The sequence below is a fragment of the Ambystoma mexicanum genome, chromosome 5q (genome assembly GCF_040938575.1).
Source record: "Ambystoma mexicanum isolate Mex_15411 chromosome 5q, UKY_AmexF1_1, whole genome shotgun sequence".
Taxonomy (NCBI): Eukaryota; Metazoa; Chordata; class Amphibia; order Caudata; family Ambystomatidae; genus Ambystoma; species Ambystoma mexicanum.
Genome location: NC_090933.1, coordinates 425882906 through 425906867, shown reverse-complemented (window position 1 = coordinate 425906867; position 23962 = coordinate 425882906). Strand labels below are relative to the sequence as shown.

The following is a 23962-nucleotide window of genomic DNA, read 5'->3' as shown; positions in this document are numbered from 1 at the left end:
ATTTCCAGCATCACAACCACGACCAGACCTAATGGCTTGCAAGTGAGGGAGCTTTTTAGGCTTCTCAGCCTCCCTCCCTTTTTACCAAAGGCGTTGAGGCGATTGCCTTCCATGTCTGGAGGGACAGAGCAGGATGACAATGTTTTTTTTTGGCAGCAGCAGACAATGGAGTCTGGCGTGAGTTTGGTGCGGAGGCAGGCGGCAGCACTCTCTGGAGCTCTGTACTTTTTGCTGAACCAGTCTTTTTTAGCCAGGGCAGTTTCGGGGTGCGCCAAGGTGACCAGGCCCTCCGCCAAGGCGTGTTCCAACAGAGTGATGGACATGAAAGATTTCCTGCAGTGCTCTCTGCATTGGTACAGTACACTTGTCTTGGCCGCCCTGGTGAGTCTGGGAGTGGAGTGTCATTTGGTTCCCCATCACCTGCGATGAAATCCTCACATTTGTCATCACATTTGTCAGTGTGGGAAGTAGGAGTATAAACCCTGTCGTCCCACTGGTTGGTATCAATGTCTCTTCTAATTTCAGACAGCCTCTGTGGTACTGACAGGTCTTTGTCCCTTCTAAGGGAGGAAGGGGGTGTGGATGCCATCTACCTCCCTGGAGGGCCCAGGGACATCTGTGTGTTGTTGTCTAGGAGGCACCAGAACCAGGTTGGTGCAGGCAACCGTTGCTGGAAGGTTGCCACCAGAGTGGTTAATGTGGATAACATGTCCAATGACCTATTTCCCTGTGGAGGAAGCAATGGATCTGGCTGCATTGAAGGCACACTGTCCTGTACCTGAGATGAGTGCTGAGGAGTGGTGGTAGTAGTTTGATTAGGCTTGCCTCACCCCACAGTGAGATGGATTGCCTTCTGGGAGGCGATGTCCTACCTGCTGGAGACGGTGGTGACATGATGGCCTCTTCTAGTGCTTCCTCTATCTCTTCCGATTGGGAAGTACTGGGCTCAGAGACCACAATAGCTACCAGTGGCAGGGTCACACCAAGGTTGGGGAAAGATGCCCGTGGATGGGCCATCAACGCAGACACTGTGCTGGTCTGCATGTCGGCGATGCCAGTGACAATGGCGTTGGCAACAGTCTTATGGGAAGATGCACTTTTCCCCGTCGACGAGGGTCTCACAGCCATCAACATAGATGTTCTTAATGACGCAGCAGTGTGGCCAGTAACGGTTTTGTTGATGACGCAGTAGTCGTTGACGCAGATGTTTTTGATGATGCAGCAGTAGTGGCCGCTGACGGTTTCGCCGATGACCCGGTAGTCATGGTCGACAATGGTTTTGTTGCTGCGGTGCTGGTGGGCGGCATCGAGGCCTTGGGGTAGAAGACCTGGAGGAAGGCTTGGTCGTCGACAATGACGCACCCGTGACCGATCGGGACGACAAGCCATTTTTTGTCGCTGAAGGCAAAGAGTGGCCACCAGATTTAGACGTGAACTTAGATGAAGACGTGTCCTTGGGGCGATGGAATAGGCCTTGGTTTTCCTTCACTGCCGACCCCCCTTGGGCACTGACCTCTGGTGAAGACCGGTCCTTGTGCAAGGATCTGTGTTTGTCGCCTCTTCTTGCTGATGGCCTGGACTTTGTGCGATCTTGACCTCATACTAGAGGTGATTTGCTGTGCCATCCTGCCCTACCATAATGAAGCATGACTCCGTACCAACGCGGCTTCAGAGGCCCCGCCGGTGTCCTCGAGCAACACGATGAGACGACATTGTCGATTCCTTATCGTCTTGTTTAAGAACGACTGACATTTTGCAGGCTTCGGATGACATGGTTAGGGTGAAGGCTTTAGAGGCAGTCGTTGTGATGACCCTCTACATATGCATGACCCACATTGGGCACAGGCCATGAACAGACTCTTCCTCGTGGATTCAGCCATGAGGTAGGTCCATCTTGTCAAAGATTACCGGCAGCAGAAACGGTGTACGGAGCTAGCACTGTCTCCGCCAATGCCGGTCGCCAAGTAGACATCAAAAAATATTAATTTCTTCTGGAAATGATAAAATCCGAAATTATTCATAGAAATATTGAAGAGATGATATTTGAGGACTCCTTACACTAACGTGCAGTAACAAATCTGAAGATGGCCGATAGGGGAGGAGTTAAGGGAGGTGTTCCAATTGGCTGGGGGCTGTATGGCCCAAAATGATTATAATACAGCACAAAAGTGACAGAAAGTTTTCAGTTTAAGTTTAAACTGCTCTATGTTACCAAGGATTCCCAGCCTGACGACAGGAATATTCACAGCATGTGAATCTATGAAAGATCCAATGCTGGAAGGGAGGTCTTACCTTCAATTTAGACACTTTAGGGGCTTTATGAGTTAACAGACAGCTCTTTACAAACACCATTGCATTTGTATTGACTTTCCCGTAATATGTCAATTGTATCTGTACTGTAATATATTATTTATATTTTGTTTAGGTTTATTTATATTGCACTTGATTTTGAGAACCAATTTTAGCCTTCGTACCCCGAAATATCAGTTAGTGAAGTTGTGGTACAATTTCTGACTGGATTTCTGACATGAAGTAAAATGGCGTTGAACAAAATGATTATTTTGTCATTTTAGGCTAGATACCTCAAGCAGAAAAGTTTAGAATTCGAACAAACACATTTAAATGTTCATCTTCTAATCTGTATTTTTCTGTTAATATCGATGTTGATGCTTTATACCAATGTTGGCTTCTTTTCAGATTTTCAAAAGGAAAATAGTACATGATGGCACCTTGTATTTATTTTATTTTTTTATTTGTTCCTGCTATGTTTACTGTGCTTATCCACACTCTAATCAAAAAGTGGCTAAATACAATGGTATTTTTTAAATTCTTTCAGTACAAACAATTTTATGTGTGTGTGATAGCTAAAATGGTTCTATGTGATTTTACCCAAATCATTTTCAGCGAGGTATTTATTAACGAAAAAATTATAAAATCATTCTCTGAAATGTTTTTGTTGAAATCACTGGATACCAGCTAAAATAGGGCAAATAAGAGTATCCATGGGTTGTCACATTTTATCAAATGCATGATTACTTTTAGGATAGCAGTCTGGTCCAGAAGTGTTCAAAGGCACGCTTTTTGTCTATTTTTCCAAAAATTATTTTGAGGTAATCTCTAAACCTGCCATAACACTGGTTTCTTTTAATACTTCCTCAACCCATCCCTTCTTACCCTTTCATACCTACACGAGCTGCAAGAAAAAGCGGCTGTAGCCCCAAACATGGCGACACCATGACGACGACCAGGGGCAACAGTGGGTAGGACTTGCCATGTGCAGTGCAGGTACAATTAAGCCAAAATTGTTTGAGCCCTGGCACTTTTGAAGTTTTACAAATTAAGCACTGGAAGATCTACCACAGGTAGCTGCATAAGGCCATGACGCATCCCTTTTGGACATAGGCATCTTAACCAGCTGGCATCAGCTTCAGGACAAGTCAGGGCAGGGGCTACAGTTTTGACAAAGACTGAGCCACAAGAAGCAGCAGGCATCTTGAAAGAAGTCTGCAGGGGCATCTCACTCCGTCTGACTGTATGACTAAGATTGTCTAAATACTGTCATGGGTGGACACCTGGAAAGCTCAGTTTGTTAGAATAGGGATAGACTTTGGACCTTAGGCCCTGTAAGAAGAGTTTCTAGAATAGTTAAGGACTTTGGACCTCTGGTCGTTTAGTCTAGGTATCTCATTATAGATTTTGTGTTTCTCCTCGTACCTTGCACGGTTTTTCCGACAGATCTTTTCTCTTAAGGTACCCATACACTGTAGGTCATACTCTAACCCAACCTTAATTTGTAGGATTTGCTCTATCCTGAAAGGGGTTGGTTTTGGGGTGTTTAACGAAGTACTTCTGAAACTAGACAACTGCAGGAAATCACAGCACCAACAAGACCTCTTATTTTGTTTTATTATCATTTGCATTAATCTTCCATCTCGACTACTGAAATACATTTTTGGGGAGAAATGTGTGTATGCTTATGTTTTACCGTTTGTGCATGCCCGCGTGTGTGCCTGTGTTGTAGAGTACAGAACACATTAACATGTGAACATGGCTCTAGCTTAGAGAATTATGATATCAAGTTGATAGCCCCTGCACTTTTCTATTTTACACAAACCAGAGAAATTGTGGTATGGTATTTCGGGTAAAGTAGTATACATTTCTGACTGTAAAATGAGGATGTGGATGTGTGATAATACAGTCTGGTTATGTTCAGTATGCTATTTAAACAAACATATATCCGATCACAAACATAGGTTAAAATGAAATACTATCACTCATACAATTTATGAGTGATAGTTTATTTTGCTTGACATGAAATGAGTGCACACCTTTGTCAAAATCATTCCCAGAGCACAACATATCAAAAGGATAGGTAACGTTTGTAAAGACTGAAATTATAGTATTCAAATAATAGGCAATGAGATGAAAGACACTTCTGTGACTTTTCCAGAATTTTATTTCAGTACAGAAAAGGCCTTGTTTGCACATTTCCTACTTAGAAGCAATAGTCATACTGTCCAAAAATCATAATAAATTAACTCAGCAGCCATACAGAGCAGATCTGATTTTGGGCATCGAGTCACATCATAAAATGTTTTGGGAATCAGATACATAGTACCCAGCCGTTAGATCTGAAAAACAAAAGTTCACTTTTAGCAATTTCATAATACATTGATGTGTATATGTAAATTATTTTGCAAATGCTGGAAAGAAGTGCATGTAACAAAATAAGCAAAAATACACACACTTATTTTACCAAAATATAAATGAATTCGAAAATGGATTTAAGCTAATATCCAAGGCTTTCACTTGGGCGATAAAGGATGCAAGACAAGTTAATACCTGAGCAAAGCCCCAAAAGGGCGTGGTAAAGTCCCGCACCAAGAATGTTATGTCAATTAACAGGTAAAGACAAATACATTTCAGACACAAAGTTCTGTGGTATGAATTTCATTGTTAACAGAGGATATTTCCCTTACCAGCTTTGCGTGCATGATGGGCTGCTGCGAACATAGAAATGAAATGGAGACTACTTTTGAGAGTCTGATTACTGCAAACAAAACCATGGCCTCCATCTTTAAGTTTTTGAAAAACATTTTATTTTTGTATTGACCGCTTGAATACTGTTGAAATATGGAGAGAGGAAAATGCATTAAATAACTCCAAGTCTCATCAATAAAGGCAAACACTAGTTTTAAGACTCTTGAAGAAATCTACAAAAAGTAACCTTTGGAAGTGTCACACAATTGTATTTTAACAGTAGCACTTTTGAAAATGATGGCACACCCCAGTTTGTTGTATCACTTTGTCAATATCCCTTTCAAAATCCCGAAGAGGTCTTTTGATAAACTGTATTCCATCATCAGGGACTCTATTTGGAGAGGCCAGAGAAACAGGATTGCATGGAGTACATTGAAGAGGGATCATATGCGTGCGGGGATCAGACACCCCCATTTTTAACTATATGTTCTTGCAGGCCAGCTGCAGTTTGTTATGAGCTGGCTGGCAGATTAGCCATCTCTGGCCTGCTACAAACTTCTCAAGCAATATTTTTTGAAGGCGGTACTGTGGGTACATGAGAACACGCTTTCCAATTTACCTCACCTTTTGGCGTTGGGTAAAACCCTGTGGCAGAGGCTATGGAGGCTTCTGGGGACCCCGGCCCATACTCCCCAAATATCCCTCTTGTGGTACTGGTGGGTGCATGCCTGTTAGGGAGAATTCTCATTTTACGGCTAATTTCCCTCACCTAGTGAGTCCCCCAGCAGCTTTGCTGGATTTCTGGAGTTTCTTTTTTTCACTTGGTAAGAGTGTGAGCTTTTCCCCCACACTTACCCATGTTTTGCCATGTGTCTTTTACCTGTTTTTGTGATTGTGGACTCAGGAGTACACCAATTCAGTAGTCGTCCTCTTTTGTGTGTTACAGAGCACCTTCAGTGCAGTGACACAGGGTTGTCTTTTAGACTTCCCACCGACTCCATTTCTGAGGCTGACTACAGTCCCACAGAAAAGGGTAAAGTTGCCATTAACTTTACTTAGTCATTTAACCACAGATCCAGTACACACCATTTTACATGGAGTACTGGAAAGGGTTACTCCGTATCCCTTTTTTCTGTACCTCCTAGAGCATTGTTTCGCTCTTTTAACATTTAGACGTGGCTGGTGGCAGTGGCGTCTACCCTAACTTTTCTACCGCGATTATATGATATAAACGTGGTATTGTTTTAGGCTATTATATTAGCCTCGAACATAAACCCGCTTGACCAAATACTTTTTCTTTTGGATCTGGTCGGGTTTATTCAACGTTTCTTTTTGTTAAAGTCTTTCTTGTGTTTTACTTTGCGCGGCAAACCAGGTTTTCCTCCTTTGTTCACTGTCTTTTGGCGGGCTTCTGCCAAGAAGCCCTCCTCCAGGCGCCTGGGTGTCTAGGGCTGAATGTGAGGGAGGGGTGTAGTCACCCCCTGCACAGGGTATCTTAGGAAGCCCAAGTCGCACTTTGCCATGATTGGCTGAGGTGGTTGTCCGGGCTGGACAACCCCCCTGCTGCGTGATTGGCAGCCAGGCTGTGTGAATGGGGGATTTTCGCATAAAAGGCAGGTCTCTTTGGGCTAGAAGTCAGAGTCGCCAATGGAACTACAAGGAACCGAAGTGAAGCGGAGAAGAATACGGCTGCTGCAACTACCCCGTCCCGGTGAAGACCTGCTGCAGTCCTGAGCTATCTACCCTTCGACGACCAGAGAAGATCCAGTCCGGAGTCTTTTTCCCTTGAGCCTGATGGGGATAACCAGCTCATCTTCCACAGCCAGAGGATCCTCTTCTTGGTCGAAATCGCTACACACTGCTGTAGTGGTCCGGATATCCATCTGAAGAGCCTCTCCTGTTTTTAAGGAGCGCACCTTTTATTCACCGTCGCTGCTGCCGGTTTCATCCATGTGTGGTGCAGACCCCTCCAGACGTCCTCCTTCGCACAGAAGCTCCAGGAACCGTGGGTCTGCAGGAAACCAACAGGAACAACTGCCGTGGCACCAGCTTCTTCATTGAATAAGGTACTGTGTTCTGCTTGAGGAATTAGGGTGAATCCCTCTTTCTTCACCTCCAGGGCTTGCCCTTGTTTTCCCTCCTTCTTATAACTTTTGCTTCTTATGCTGACAATATCCAAGTACTCGTGGCAACGTTGAATCTTGAACTGTCCGACTGTGTGATCCTCGACAACAGGAACCCGGTTCCACTTGACACTGGCTCCGGCCTATTGACTCTTGAATTCCATCAAATAGTCTTCTCTGATTCTGTCTGCCTTGACTAAAGTATTGCCTATGATTTTTGCCCCCAACTCTCTCTGGTTAACTCAGGTGCTTAGTGTGTTTTTGCCCTGGTAACATTTCTTGCCGCGGATACGCGTTTCTTTAGTAAGACCGAACTGTCATTACTGTCAAAAAGTGATCACAAGTGTATTCCCAGTAACGTCTTTTGTTTCACAACACCGGACCGTTAAAACATAGGGTACTTACCTTGAGTTAGAGTGTACCAAAGTGAATTGGTCGGTTGTAGTGTATTTTACGTGTGATTTTGAATTAATAGAAGTGTTGTGTTTATAACAAATGGTTTCAAAATAAATGTACTCATATTTTTTACCTGAAACCTTGAGTCAGTGTTTGCTTGAGTCACAGTTATTGTGGTCCCTTTGTGTAATCTCTGCTACTGCTCATATAAAAGCCTGGCTGCTCCGCTACTGCTACCACTTTAACACAGTAGTACAGGCTTGTACCAAAGGTAAAACTTGTATTGCCACCTGTAGTCTTAATTGTGTGTAGTGGTCCCTAAGGGCACTGCACAGGATTCTGCCTAACAACGCCTCAGGTCGGTTCAGGAGGTCAGGAGATACTCGGAGGCAAATGGAGTGGCAATGGTGGGTGATCTGTTTTTGGAAGGGAAAGAGATGGACTTTTGAGTCCCTACTTCAGATGTCTGGGCTACACACGGGTCCATTTCTATTGCACTCAGACCTTTTGAAGGAGATTGGTAGTAGAAGGCCTGACTTCCTTGAAGGTATCAAGCCTGATCCGGTATTCGAAGTCATGTACGATATGTCGGAGGGAGGCCATGTTGTCTCCAGAGTGTATGAATTGGTGTTGGCTAGGTGGAGCAAGCCCGCCCTGAAAGTGCGGCTGCAATGGGAGACAGACCTGGGTAGGCCTTTCACGGACGCGGAATGGGCTCAGACCTTGATATACACCAAGAAGGTCTCATGGAATGCCTGATTCAAGTTATCACAGATGTATGTAACACACAGGGCACACATGACCACACACAAAACATCCCAGTTTTGCGGGGCAATACAGCAGGTCTGCCCTAGATGTGCTGATGTGACAGCCGATATGTTGCACATGTTTTGGAGTTGCCCGGTGGTTCAGATTTTGGGTGGTGATTGCGGGCAAAGTTGCCCGTGGGGGCACAGAGATGCATTTGTGACCTACAGAGGCCTGTCTCATGGGGATGTTCCAGCAGAGTAAAAAACACACTAAGCACCTCACCAGGATGAAAGATTTGATTTCTGTGCTTGCTAAACGTAGGATTGCAATGGCCTGGAAGGTGATGTGGGACCCAATGTGGAGGCATGCGATTTACGGAGATGGACAGTCGCTGAGACCACGGCCTGGTACAGAGCTATACATAGAGGAATGAGAGAAGTGAGTGTTGATGTGGAGGCTTGTAACGTCCTCATGCGGATGATGTTTGCCCACTCTGACGATATGTCTCCATAGAAGATTAATCTTGGACAATGTATAATCACGTTCCTGTCTTTACATATATGCGCTCCCAATGCAAACTATACGGACCCCCATTACAGATTAGCTGCAGCCTTTGATGAGAATTTTGCAAGCAGGTGTTATTGTTAGTTTCCTTTGCTCTTGTGTGGCGTTTCTGTATGTTTCCTTGCTGTAGTATGGGGTTTTTGTAGGTCTCCTTGCTGTTGGTTGGGGCTTTGGTCCTTTTTTTCCCCTTTCTGTCCTGGTTAGGATGGTGCTTTGCTTTCAGATTCTATTTCATTGCCTATTATGATTCTTCGTACACTGTATCAAAGGCTATGGCTGTGCGAATAGCTATGGTTGCAGGGCTACCAGGTTGTCTAGTTACCTGGTTTATTTTGTTGGTCGGAATAAAATAAAAACAGTTTAACAAAACTTGAATGAACTGGAAGATTTACTGCACAAAGTGGCAAAGACCTATTTAAAAATCCCCTATCGAGGAGAACTGTGAGAACTGTGCGGATCAAGCAATCCAGGAGAAGGGAGTCATTCTCCTGGAACTGTTATTTAGTAATAGTGGTAGAGACGGGACAGACTCTTGGTTACGGAGTTCACTACTGACGACGAGCACCCTAGTTTAGTTTTGTTTGGTAGGGAACCCTTAAGATGAGAAAATGTAGGCGTTTTTTAAAATTATTTTAGAATAAACCTTGTTGAAACCTGGCACCCACTGATCTGTCGCCTCCTTCTGACCTACCAAAAGTGGTTGTGTGGAATGATGGGGTGGTGTGGTGTGTGAAGTAGTGGTGGAATGGAGTGATGGTGTTGAGTTAGATGGTGTAGTGGTGGGTTGTGGTGGTGGTGTAGCGTTCTGTTTTGTCAGGATTTGTACCATGCGCTGCTGCCATTTGCATCGTTTCCAGGCTCTCGGGTAACTGGAAGAGAAAGATTGCAGTGCTTTGTGCTGATGTTGCAGATCAGCAGTACCCCAAGCTCTGCTTGCTTGTAAGCTTTCTAGGTGAGAAGTGCAGGAGGCATTGAAGGCGCTGTGTCCAGAGGGGCGGTCTTGTGCTTATAGGGTGGTCAAGTGTAGACCAGGGGCTGCGTTTGTCAGTTGTAGTTAGAGGTGTACGTTTGTGAAATTTGGGAAAGTATGTTTATTTTAAAAGAAAGACGTGTGCGAGTGGCTGGTTTGCATTTGGATGTGGATAGAAACGGAGTGTTAGTTAAAAGCTGGGGAGTGTTCTTGGGGTTTCTGTAGTGCTTTCAAATGATTGGTCTTGCTGTCAGTTGCATTATTGTGAGAGGCGTTTGCTTTAGTTGTTGATACGTGAAGTTATCCTGTGTTGAGGTCTAGATATTCTGGGAGATACTGAAGGTGTTCTCTTATAGTTGTGGTGGTGCCATTATGTAATGTCTTCTAGTCGCTATAGATTGCTAAGTGTTGTCTAGAGCATTATGACGTTCCCTTAGGTTATGTTTGTATGTTGAACTATTGAGGAGTGGCTTGGTTCACCTTGGTTGCATGTTCCATTGTTTGGCCAACATAGTGGAAAAGGTGGAGTTTATGTTTCTTTCTCTGCAAAACCTTATGGTTTCTAATAGTCCCATATGTCCTGATCTTAACCCTCTGGTTAGTTTGAAGAGACTTTGTTCTGGAGAAATTCTGCTCCTTGACCTTGAACTGGATGCTTTTTCAACCAACCCCGCCAATCAACTAGGAACACACTGGGTACAACCATCCCCCCTACCCTCAAACCCTTAGGAGAAGTCAGCCCTATGCTTGAAGAGGAGGCAGGGCAGGCCAACGGACCACAACCATGAACGTGGGAAGGTACCATCGAGCGGCAACCAAAGATGCACTTCAGCGGCAATGTCAAACCAAATGACGCACTAACCAATCACCCCATTCCTGCTCCGACAACATAACCAATGTCACTATACACGACTAGGAGCTAGCCACACTACACAGACACACTGAGGACTAATCTAATCCTCATACGGAACAAACTCCTCTGAGACTCTGGAAACCTTAGAGGAACTGTCAGGTTTCCTTCCCCTATTCAGGCTATTTTCCCTTATTCAAGTTTCTTTCCATTATTTCTCTTTTATCATTCTTTTTTAGATTAGCCTTGTGTGGGTGGGAAGTTTTCTATTGTAGTTGGTTTGGCCTTAACTTCCTGATTCAGAATCCTGGTTCTGACCCAAGGCAAAGTGACAGCTCTGATTGGTTAGGAAACACTGCAGAACAACAATGAACATTCTAAACTGTCACTCTTTGCCTTTCATCATCTAAACCCCAGCTGAGAGGACGTGTGTAGTGGCTGCTCCTGCTTAAGACTTGGGGCCTGGTGGATTTTATCCTTCAGGCGTTAGCAGTTGAGCGGCTACTTTCTTGGGGGTTTCAGGAGAAGTTCTCAGCTGTCAGGAATGCGTTTTGAAGACAGGAAACTCTGAAGATCTTTAGGAAATCGTTCTGGAGATAAGTGACTTTGTTTAACTGCCGCTCTGTTTATCTTAAAGACATTTAAGTGAGATCTTGTAGAATGTTATCTTTGAATTTATATTTTGAACTTTTTGAGTGCACTTGAAGTTTTGCGCGAGACTAACGGGTGAACGCTATTTGTTAAACACGTACTACGTGTAATCTGAAACTAACCGTTGAACCTTTGCGCGTGCGAGTGAAATTAGCGCGTGTGTCTTCAAGCGCGTTGTTTCGGAGTGAGAAGTCAATTGCGCTTGTGTTTTCCAGCGCGTGTGCTTCGTAGCGCGAGAATCTGTTCGCCGCGTGAGAACTCTATTGCGCGTGTTTTCCAGCGCGTGTGCTTCCTAGCGCGAGAATCTGTTCGCCGCGTGAGAACCCTGTTGCGCATGTGTTTTCAAGCGCGTGTTCTTCCGCGTGAGATCTCTATTGCGCGTGTTTTCAAGCGCGTGTGCTTTTGCGCGAGAACTCAATTGCGCGTGAACTCGACCGCGTGTGAACTCTTTTGCGCGTGGGTTATAAGGCGCGTGTAAATAGGCGCGGGAGTTCAACAGCGCGTGTGTTTACAAGCACGTGTGTTATCTGCGCGAGAATCCGTTTGCGCATGAATTCTGCTTCGCGTGTGTTTACGAGCGCGTGTGCTTTCTGCGCGTGGACTTTTCTTACGGTGCGCGTGTTCTTCAACGCAGGAAGTTTTCAACGTGCGAATCTTCAGCATTGAGATCATGTGCGTGTGTGTTTAGCACGTGTTTCTTCAAGAAATCTCAAACTCTATAGAATTGTAAAAAGGTTTTGGAAACTAGAGAAAAGTTTGAAAGAAAAAGAAAGAAAATATTAAAGACAATTTAACTGGACAATTAGTGAATTTTGGAAAAAAGGGCAAAGAGCAAAACTTTCTAGGTTTGCCCAAAATAAGAAGTTGCTGTGAATTTCAAGAGACTCAAGTAAGAGAGATTTTCAGCTTCTTTACAAGCTTCTCTAAGAAATTTCAAGAGAAGAACCAGGTATGATTCTTAATTATTAGTTAAGGATTTAAAGTCTTTCCAACTCTAAAGGTTAAGTAAGTAATAAAAGGATTTGTATCTGCTTTTCTTATATCCTCTGCAGGTTCAGCTTTGGTTAGCCTTGACGCAGTCAGTCTGGTGTTGTTTTGTTATCCACTTCCCCCTTTCCCTTCGGGGTGTAGTTTGCAGAGCTGAATTAATATCTAGTTCTGGGAATTACATTTCAGGGGGATTGTTGGGGGTTCAGCAGCTTCCGCGGACACAGGACTTCTCAGCCTGACAGGAACACACCCTTGCACATAGTCCATAAATCCAACGCCACTACACATAGGGACACAACACAATAAAAGGCCCAACAGTCATCTGTAACTCTGGATTCTCTTATGGATACAACTACCCAGTGCTCATAACTACAACCTCATATGACCCACACACCCAACACCAACAACACCGTTATCTAGTCATTCCATCGAATGTAATTTCATCTAACACCATACCATCGAATGATATGCAATGAAAAGCCTTACCATCGAAGTACCCTTTCGTTGACTATAATTCGATGGTAGTATCGAAATGTATAATGTATTCAGATATGACTCTAAAACTTATTGGTTTGCAAATTTAACTTTTATTAAACAATAAATAACTTTTTATTTAGCATCAATTAACTTGTATTTTCGCTAGATGGCACTATTATATTAACATTTACACTGTCTTGAATATTGTTGGATTTTAAATCTTTGTTTACGACATACGCATTATGTCAAAGTACGCTGTACGTGAACGCCATTTTTAAAATTCCGATCGGATGCTTCGGTTGGTTTGTCGCGTTCCTCCTTTTCTCCTTGGATTTTCTGCTAAGTTTTTATTTTTATTTTTGGATCTGGGCTGTTTGGAACTTTTGTGGAGTCAATTTTTACCTGCTTTTTGATGGATTACATGGTTTGGATTTTTCTTTTTTTGATGGATTGCTTTGTTTTCCTGGATTTTCTTTTGGGTTTACCGATGGACCCTGGATTTTGCTTTGTTTTCCTGGATTTTGTTTTGGGTTTACTGTTGGATCATGTATCGTGTATGTTTGGAAGTTTTTGAAACTTGGTGAGTACATGTTTTTACTTTAACATTTTAAGTTATAAGCCACACTGTGTAGGTAACATAATGCTTCCATTGTTCCAAAATGATTTACACATGCTTTTATTCTTTCTTCGTATTCCCTATATTTTTTTTCCTTTGTTGTGTACGTTCTAGTGAAAGGGTTTGTGCAATTTTAACTTCTTGAGATGACTGTTCAATTTGCAACTGCTTTATAAAGGCCCACAGAGTTGGATTCGATGTATTAAAGCATTTATTTGTAGTACTTTTTTATTGTGTACTTACTATGTTATGATTGAGAGGGTGTTCGGAAGGTGAGGTGTTTTTGGGTAAGGTGGGGGGTTGCGGAGACCGCCCCATAACGTGTAATTTGCATACATGTAAAAAGGTTTTGTTTTTGTTTATAATGACGTTTCAATTGTCGATGCATTAGTTTCGATGGATTGGGTGTTTCCTTTTTTTCATGGTGTGTCAATGCTGGTTCAGTATTTCAATGAACGTAATTCGATGCAAAGACCATAAACTGGTCCTACCCATAGGGTTACAACAGGCGGGGCCGCTCTAATCAAACCAACACCCACATACAAAACAACACACACAGACGCCACTTCCTCTTGGTTCTTAACCTATCCTATCATCCATCCTATCCCCACTAACATACCCTGCCCACTTCTCTTGCAGAGCTACGCAAGCACCTGGAGATTGCCCTCGTGTGGTAGCGATGTGCGGCATAAATCTACATAACATTTATGCATTGGTAGCCAGTGGAATGTTCTGGGAGCAGGTGTTATGTGTTCTCTCCTGTTGAGTGAGCACTAGTCTAGCTGCTGTGTTTTGCATCAGTTTACTTTTTTTGTAGTCTGGCATACCAAGGTAAATGCGGTTTGTGTACACAATGCTTGATTAAATCAAGGAGATGACGGTCAGCACTCTGTGTTCCAAGGAGAGATAGGGCATAATCAGTCGGATTTGGAGCACTTTTTGCCTATATTGGCCATGCAGGAGTTGAGGTGTGGTGGTGGTGTTGAGGGCTGGGGTTTATAAACAAATCACTCTCTCACGCATTATATAAACAATTAAATCATTGAGGAAGTAATTAATCCTTATTCTGTAAATAAATGACACCTGGGAAAGGGGACACATAGCACCAATGTTTAGCAGCAACATAAACATTTGCATAAAACCACAGCACATTTTGGCAACATACAAATTACAAGTCTTTTATTTAAATATATCTGCTATTTAAGCATGAGCACCTTCTGAGGATGTAATGTTCACCAGGCTCTCTGCTCACTTCATTTGTCACAAAGCTCACCTTAACAGTAAAATATCTACAGCCCTATGAGATATATTCTTATTTGGAAAGCGTCAGTTGTTGGATGTGAGGTTTGCGTTGTTTTGCTGGAGCAGGGGCAATTAAATAAAACACCCAGTCCCCTCGCTCACATCAAGTCACCTGGAGTGTGCTTCTAGTACAGGAGAAATCAAATGGGCTGTTTTTGGTGACCGAGGGAGCCCAGCATGGCCTGTGTTCAGGTAAAGGCTTTACTGACTATGAGGTTACATGTTTCTAACATTGTGTTAACCTCGAGCTTAATGCAGTCATGCACTTTTTAGAAGATATTGTACGGTTGAAAGGGGGGAATCACAATCACATACTCTGCAGCAGCAACATAGGGGTGGAATGAACGCCATCATTGGGGGAGGACGGCATCAGAACGAGCAGAACTCAGGTCTCAGGCACACCCAGCAGCAGACTGTGACCTCCTCTTGCAAATGGTTCACGATGAGAGGAGGAAGAGGGAGCTCTTTGGCGGAGACGTTAGTTGCAGAAAACAAATCAATGTACTGCTGGTCCTTAGGGCACTTAATGCCACAGTCATTGTAAATTGCTATGCCAATCAGAGAGTCTGCCTTCGAAAACCCCCTACTCTCTTTTTTACCTACAGCATTGTTTTGGAATTATAGGGGTGGCGTTAGAGCAACCAAATGCGCCAAAACCAATCATGAAATATGGCTAATAAGCATGCAACGCACTGTTTCTATTAAGACACACTAACATAATCCTTTGTGTTGACACAATTTCCAAACCCCTCTACTAATGGAGATCCTCCAATCAGTTCAGTAATACCAGTTTATTACTGCCACTTTAAGTGACAGTACATTTCCAGATATGGTGATGCCATTGACAATGCAACCTGATGATATCTGATTAGGGGTCATAGGGCTCGGGAAAGAAATCTCAACACCATGCAAGGTTACAGTGTCTTTACCATTATTTAGACTTAATCACACTTTATATGAAACTGAACTTGTTTCAAACTACATACAGATTACTCGCAATTTTATTGATGTGATTTCTAAAATACATTAGCATATTGGTTGTTTTACTGTACTTGGAGTGGAGTATTGATTGTCAACTGATTTCTTGTGAGGACATCTGTAAGTTGTGAGTGGCACTGCACCCTTCATTCTCCATGTTATCAATCACTTATGGCAGAAAGTATGCAGTTCCACTGAGGGCCAACATATGTCCTCATGAAAATCACATGAACTCACATGAAATTACATTTCCTGGTTAAACTGTGAAAAGTTAAGTGCCATTGGCAGAATGGCCTTGCTGCAGAGTATTTTCACTTGTGTCCTCTCTGTATTTAAAACGAAAATGTACAGTGATCTGTCGAGGGGCAGGCTCACTGCACAGATTGTGTAGCAGAGGTCAGAGAAATGGTCCTCTAAGAGATCGGCACAGAACTCAGTATATAAAAAATGCAATTGGTGAGCAAATAAACCACCCTCATTGTGTAAATAATGATCCTATGAGAAAGGGTAGGAGGCAAATATCACAATGGGATTAGCACTGATTTGCATAAAATTAAAAGAATTTGGGAAACAAGAATTACCACAGAATTTAAAACAAATATATATCTCGGTTAGTGATTCAAGCAGGAAAGCCTTCTGAGAATATAATGCACAGCAAGGTCTTTCCTCATTTCCTTTGTCACAACACTAGTCACCATTAACAGTAAAATGCCTGCAATCCACAGGGAATATATATTCATTTGGAGAGCTCATGCTGTTAGATGTAAGGATTTAGTTTCTATGGTTGAAGAGAGGACAGTCTGATTTCTTCAAAATGCTTCACAGAGCTTGTTCAAACATTCAGCCCACTCTATGAGAAAACTCCATCAAGTAGGCTGTTTATGGAAGTCTCCAGAAGCAGAATCCTCCTCCAAAACTGCTTAGTGCTGAACCTAGAAGGCATAGGCACTTCTTCCTGTGTAGGTCTAGTTCTAATTGTATGCCTCGTCCTCCCAGAATGCGTTGGTTTAGGCCAGGAAACAACTATCACTGCACCACCTGGGACGTGGGGATAACAGAACATCAAATTGGCTAAATTATTTATTTATTTTATTTTATTGTTCATATATACCAGCGAGTGGTTTCTAAGCACAGGATCGGGATTCGAGCCTGTGTAGCTCTGCGTTGTCTTGCTCCCAAGACAAACACGTTGCCGCTGAGCTATAGTTAAATAAGCCCTAATTAGTGGATATGGCAGAACTAGACAACAAAATAACAATCAGTGAGCCGGCCAATTCATGCCATAGAGTTGCCAATTACCATGGCATGCAGACATTCCGATTCAAAACCACGCTCTCTCTCTTTTCTCTGTAGCATTGATTTCAGCCATTTGGTGGATCATTGCACCAAAATCAATTAGGCCCAATCATCCAGGGAGTTAAAGGCCAGGATTAGTGGGTAGCTCAATCTCTTAAAGGAGATCGCTATTATGCCACATGAGTAAACCACTTCTCAGAAGGCACTGAGCAGAATGGCCAGGTCTGTAGCAGTAAACTATGTGATGGAGCGGTAGAATATGAGCTGGCAGAAGACAGACAGCTCAATGCACAGTAGCAGAGTGTCACGATCGCCTGGTATCCACGGGGATGCCACTCAGCCCTGGTTGCTGGATTCGCCCTGGACCCTTCCCGATCTCGGATGGTGTCTTCGATGGAAGTCGGGCCTGGAAGCACAGGAGGACTGGATTTAGGATCAGATTCAGTCTCCTTCCACCTGCCCCTGGGTTCGACCTGATGGCCCTCTCCTCACCTTGTTATGGTGTCTGGCGTGTTCTCCGTCCTGCCTTCTGTGCAGGGGTGCGTAATCTTCTGCGGGCTTGAGCGACCAAGTTAACTTCACTGGTGCGAGCCCATTCAAGTGTCTTTTAAGGGAGGTAAGTCTGATTGCAACAGTCTTTAAATGTCCTTGCCTTCCTTTCTTGTGATTAATGTCTTTTCTTTATTCCCCCTTAGGTGCACGGAGGTTTGGTGAATGCCCAGCTTTGATCGGGCTCCTGCCAGAATGGAGGACGCAAGAGCGTACAACGATTTGGTAGGTAATGCGCGAAGTGCGGCACTGTTTTGTCTTTTACTTGCTAACCTGTATTCATTCTTCTTTTTCAGGTCGCGATGGTCTTTTCTGGCGTGCGAAGAGTTCCGGAACGATTCCGGTCTAGAAATGCCCAACCAGGTGAGGTTCTCGTGATGACTGCGGCTAGTGCCGTGAGTAACTTGTTTTAACATTCATTCATTCTCTCTCTCTCTCTCTCTCTCTCTCTCTCTCTCTCTCTCTCTCCCCCCACTCTCTCCCCCTCTCTCTCCCCCTCTCCCCCTATTCCCCTCCCCCCCTCTCTTTCTCCCTCTCTCTCTCCCTCTCTCTCTCTCTCTCTCTCTCTCTCTCTCTCCCCCTCCCTCCCTCTCTCCCTCTCTCCGTCCTTCCCTCCCTCCCAGGTTGCTTCGTTCCGGTGCATTCGTGATGTCCCGAACATGCTGATGACTGGATGGATGACCGCGAGCAGCAGAAGGATGGACAATCGACGGCCAGAGGCAGGATGGAATTCGCAGGTAAGTAGAGACTAATAATGATGTTCTTTGTCTCCTCCGCAGGTCCGTTGTTCAAGGATCGCCGGTATCAGGTCACTGGACATGATGAGAGTCACGCTGCTGGCTGCAGAATAACGCGAAGCACGTTCTGTAACTTGGGTGTGGTTGTCCAGGTAAAGTAGTCCGGGCTACCACACCCTAAAACACTGCACCGCACAGTCTGGTTGTAGGAACTAGACTGTGTGGGTGCCTCCATGTTGGCTGCAGGCCTCCAAAGAAAAAGTAGTCCCTTCAAAGAGGTTTCCGATCCTGAACAAGAGCCTGGCACCAAAGGCGCCAGGACTGACTCCAGGAGAGTCCATGAAAATAGTGCAAGGCCCCTGATATGCCCCAATTGAACCCCCAATTGAACCCCGAGTCCTGGCCCTATCTGGCATGTGGGCATGCCAGTGGGGTTTTGGGTCAATGGTCGACACAGAGTTTAAAGTTCCATTTTTGAAACATAACAATATCTTGTATTAAAGTAGGTTTTATTGTTCTGATGAGAATTTGTGTTGTACTATTATTGCATGTTTTGTGGTGGCTGCAGTGTCAGGTTTGGTTTTATAAACCCGTATGTGAGGTCCTGTCTTTGGAACAGTAAAGAAGCCTTGGCTTCGAAAGGGATCATGGTTTGTTTTGATGCCATCTTCAAAAACGGTCACTTGCATGATACCTGGCTTGAGTGCACCCTGGTGGGAGGTGGGGGGCAGGGGTTCTGCCAGATCTTTTGTCCCCAGAAGCCCAGGCTGCCGGGGGCCGGGTGCAGAATTTGACAGCTAGTGTGCTGCCCTTGGACTACTTGCGTGAAACCCTGGAAGTTGCTTTAAAGGCCCCTATTGTGGCCATTTCCAGGAGCACTCTGGACACTGTATATTGATGCATGGAGGCAATCCCTTCACTTGGGGTTTGATGTTAGTCCCGTCTATCAGGGGGTTCCTCTGGGGGGTTTAGTAAATGGTTTTGAGCCTGGGCGAGCATCACCTGGCAACCCTATTGTCGTCCCAGTATTGGAGGAGGAAGAGGCCCCGCATAGACCCTTTGTGGATGGCTCTAGGGCCCCGAGGGCAGTTGATGAGGTTAATGTTCTATCATGGAACATCAATGGGCTTGCCAGTAAAGTTTTAGATCCTGATTGGCAAGCCCTGATCAATAACTATAGGGTGATATGTTTGCAGGAGACGTGGTCACTTCTACAGGTGCACATGCCAAATTACCGGGCCTTCTTTTCACCTGCTATTAGATCCTCGAGGGGGAGCCCCAAGGGAGGGTTATTGATTTGGATCCATGCAAGCATCAAGGGAACATGTAAAGTTTTGGATGTGGGATCACTGTCCTCCTGCTTTGTGTGGTGTGCGATTGCAGGAATGGCCCGTCTATCTTTTTCTTAAATGTATAGCTGAGGCAAAATCAGAGCGCCATTAAGCACCTGGAACTGGCTTTGAACAGACTCTCCCTACCTATTGCTGCTTCCCCAGCTGTCAGTTATTTGTGTTGGGCAACTTTAACTGCCGCACATGGTCTGAGCGCCTGCAATGGGAGGTTTTTGGAAGACTCTCTGGCACATATTACGTTTCGCACACAGACCAAGGGGAGTCGCATTGATTATATTTTCGCTCTTGCTTCCCATTGGGATGGGCTGGTGTCTTTTAAAGTACTTGGAGAGAGCTGAGATCGATCACGACCCATTGCTAGTGTCCTTTTTGGTCTTTTCCAACACTAGTGGCCAAAGTAAGCCTGTCGATGTACAAGTCGGTACCTCTTCTCAGGCCCGGATCTACCGACTATGGCCCCAATTACCAACGGCTGTTTTTCAGGGCAGAATTTATGAGGCTTTGCTACCAATATTGGGTGATTATGCAGAGACATATTCTCCTATATCAACTTCCGATTTCTATAGGCTATTGATAGAAAGTCTTTACCCATTTGTCACCAGGGAAAGACGCCCCCAAGCCTTGGCTAACAGCAAACCTGTGGGTTGGTATGACCGTGAATGTCGGGAGGCCAAGACTGTCTTGGTTAACCACAGGGAGCGTGGATAGGATATACAGTGCCGCGTTGCCAGAATATAGAGAATTATTGCCATTACCCAGGGATGTTAGGATGCCTAGTTCCTCTAGTACAGACCACAGAGAGTCCCTCAGGACTGTGTCAAAGGCCTACTGTAGATCCACAAACGCCAGTTACAAGCATTGTGAGTTAAGAAGCGTGTATTTCCGGCATAAGAGGTCCAGCCTCATAGCCTGCTCTACTATGGAGATGTGTGCTCTAAATCCTGCTTGCACATCGGAAAGAATACCTTCACTGGCAACCCAGTCCTCCAGGCGTTGGGGTGGTTATTCCCACAGAGGGGGATTAAAAAACGTAGGCATCACTATAAATGCATGCATATTGAAAAGAAGAGTGAACAAGGTAAACGTACTTGGTTATCTCTTGGTAGGGCTGCCGGGTCAAATGACTCTAAAGAGTTTTGGCATCTGGTGAAGAAAAACCTAAAACCTGAGCAGCTGGGTGTGGTAAGCAACATTTCATTGGATGCTTGGCATGATCATTTCACTGCCTTATATGCTGCGGGGCGGTCTGTGCAGGCCGGAAGCGAGATGACTGGACAGGCACTGGCATCCTTTTCTCCCCCCAACAAAGGCAGGGTTGATGTGATCACATCCCTTGAAGTAGCACAGGTGCTGTCTGAAGCGAAAAAGGGAAGGCCCCCGGCCCGGACTGCATTCCCATTGATCTTTTTAACATTGAACCCATGCTTTGGGGACCTTTCCTAACAAAACTTTATAATGGTGTTTTTTCTAGTAATCACCCACCAAGTAGTTGGAGGGAGGCAACGACCATTCCACTATACAAGAAAGGTAATCAGGATTCCCCCAGTAATTATAGGCCAATCTCGTTGATTGACTCACTGGCAAAACTTTATTCCAGGGTGCTTTTGTACCGTCTGGAGGACTGCGTTGCCAGTGAAGGTATTCTTTCCAATGTGCATGCGGGATTTAGAGCAGGATTCTCCACGGTAGAGCAGGCTATGAGGCTGGACCTCTTATGCCGGAAATATCCACTTCTTAACTCACAATGCTTATATCTGGCGTTTGTGGATCTACGGACTCTTTGTGGTCTGTACTAGAGGAACTAGGCATCCCAACATCCCTGGGTAATGCCATTAAATCTCTATATTCTGGCAATACGGCACGGATACATTGGGGATCGACTCGGGAGCTAACTAATTCAGTACCTATTGATGTGGGAGTTAGGCAGGGGTGCGTTGCGGCACTTTTGCTATTCTTATTATATATTAACAGTCTAGTGCCTGTTTTCTTTAGAAGCGGCAAGGGTCGCTCCAATGTTGGGCAATAGAAAATGGAGCCTATTGTTGTTTGCGGATGACGCAGTTTTGCTGTCAAAAACTCTGGTTGGCCTGCAGAACCAATTGGATGTTTTCAACAAACTATGTTCCGCAAAAGGCCTTAGAATCAACATCTCCAAAACGAAAGCTATGCAGTGTGCTGGTATTGGGAAAAAGGCCAGAGTATAGGCAAATTTCAACTTAAATGGCCAGCCTCTGGAGTCTGTACACTCATACACATATTTGGGGTTGATTTTCTCGAATAAACTAAATTGGCAGGACCAGATAGCAAGGTGTTCGCTATCGCACTTGCGTCAGTGCAGCCTTATTAGGAATCTGGTGACAAGACTGGATGGCGAGGCTCTTTCGGTACCTCTTAAGATCTACCAGGTCCAGACACTTCCAGGGATAACCTATGGTGCTGATCTATGGGCTGCGGATGATTGCACCGCCATTCAGATAGCCGAAAACAGATTTTTGAAATCATTGTTGGGTTTACCCCTCAATACGCTGTCAATGCCAGTGGCATGCCAATTTGGCTTCATAGAGATTTGATATGCTATTATAATGAAGCCAGTGTTATACTGGCTGCGGATATGGAACAATAAAGCCTTAGTTCTGTTTAGGGAAGGTTAGGAGGAGCTGCTCTCATTACCAGGTGGTATGAACTCTCTTGGTTTAGGCATGTAAGAACCATGCTTTTTAACATTGGGCTGGGAGTGACCCCACAAGGTTGGGTAGTACCTACAAGGTGGTGGTCAAGAATAACATCAGAGACTGGGAGTGGAGTATGATGATTGATAATTGCCTAATGGGGGAAACGAGCTATGGCTTATTTGCAGCTGAAGGGCGTCTGGGTGTCAGAGGTAAATCTGGACCTCCCGATGGTAGCAAAGTTAAAAGGCTGGTTTCCTCAATTTCGAGTAGGCATACTCCCATTGGCCCATGGGTCTGCCAAGTGAAAGAGTGGCTCCTGTTCCTCGTCCCTAAACCCTCTTTGTTGCAAGGGGCGTGAGGATGAGGCGCATCTTATCTTTTTTTGTAGGGCTCACTGCCGGGCAAGGGCGCGTTGGCTCACCCCGGTTTGGAGCCACCTAGCCCAGCTCTCAATCCCGCCAAGTTATCCGAGGCTTGAAATGCTGCACCCAACCTGCATATGTGTTAGCAGTCTCAAATTTTCTAAGATCCACATTTAAGAAGAGAATGTTAGAGACTAGAATAAGCACTAATTTGACAGAGCAGTAGGTTGAGTGGGATGCGTGTGTATATGTGTGTGTTTAATACTAAGGTTTGGATTTATATAAGTTGATATTGCTTTTATTACTGTTCACATATTTTGTACACGATTTTAAGATTTCAAGATCAATGTGGATATTAATGTAAATTTTGTTTTAATGTTTTGCATTGTGAAAATTGCACTTTAATGGAGATTTACCTTCCGAATAAAGTTAATGATGGTGACTATTCCTAATAGTGTATATAGTTTATAGATATGCAGCTGCCTCTGTATATCAGAAGAGCAAGTTTTCATTTTGCCAAGTCTTTTCTAGTTAATTACGAGGGCATATACGATAAGTTGGGCTTTTGTGCCAGTTTAAAATGACAATGTGCCATGTTAAACTGGCCCACTGTAAAGGACAATATGTGTATGTTATGTTAAAAGGAAATCAAACGGAGTAAATACTGTGGCATGTCGTTTGTTTGCTTACTTTCCATTCTTGTATTTTAATACACGTGGAAAGCAACAGTCATTGACTTTTCAAACGGAGCACATAGGATGCGGGCATCCTTAGATAGGATTGAAATCTTTGAAAAGGTTAAAAATGGAGTTAAAAAAAAGAAAAATCTGATGGGGTACGCATGTGCCAACGGGAGTGAGTCAAAGGCACAATAAACTCTAGAACAGGCTATGGAAGGCCCTGAAATGGGTAACATTCTTCACTCCAGTATGATCAACTCTGCCAACTTTTGTACTTCATCTGGAATGGAGTCCATGCTGCATGTTTACAGAACCCTACACATAGGTGAACTGTGAGCTGTGGCGGCGGTTGCCCCATGTCTCCATTTTGCATATGGCAAGATGGCTTCTGGGCAGAGTCAGTGCACATCGATCTGATAATAGGCGGGAATCAATTCAATAGTCATAGGTCAGCAAGTGATGCAGGCTCTATGCAGATCACAGAGAACACAACGGCCTATGATTTGGATATAAAAGGCATGCCTAAAGACAATGCTGGAGGCAGTGAGCCAATTACGCTAGGAGGTGGGGTGTTGAAGAAGAGCTCTGCCTTACAAATGTAACTGCATTTCTAAAGAAAACGAAGTTTTCTAAGAACACTTCAAATGGAAAATATTCCCAAGGACCT

General features: G+C 44.3%; 1 protein-coding gene across 7 annotated transcripts in view; it reads right to left on the bottom strand.

Moving 5' to 3' along the window:
- Positions 1-4439: 4439 nt before the first annotated feature.
- The window catches only part of IMPACT (impact RWD domain protein), a 624075-nt gene continuing 604552 nt past the window's right edge, over positions 4440-23962 (bottom strand). For 4 of the 7 annotated variants that reach the window (XM_069620925.1, XM_069620928.1, XM_069620924.1 and 1 more), the window contains one exon: positions 5077-5123. The gene's annotated coding sequence lies outside the window, so the exon portion shown is untranslated. Of the gene's footprint in view, positions 4632-5076; positions 5124-23962 lie in introns of those variants that run through there. The other 3 variants (XM_069620926.1, XM_069620927.1, XM_069620930.1) reach the window with 1 other exon arrangement.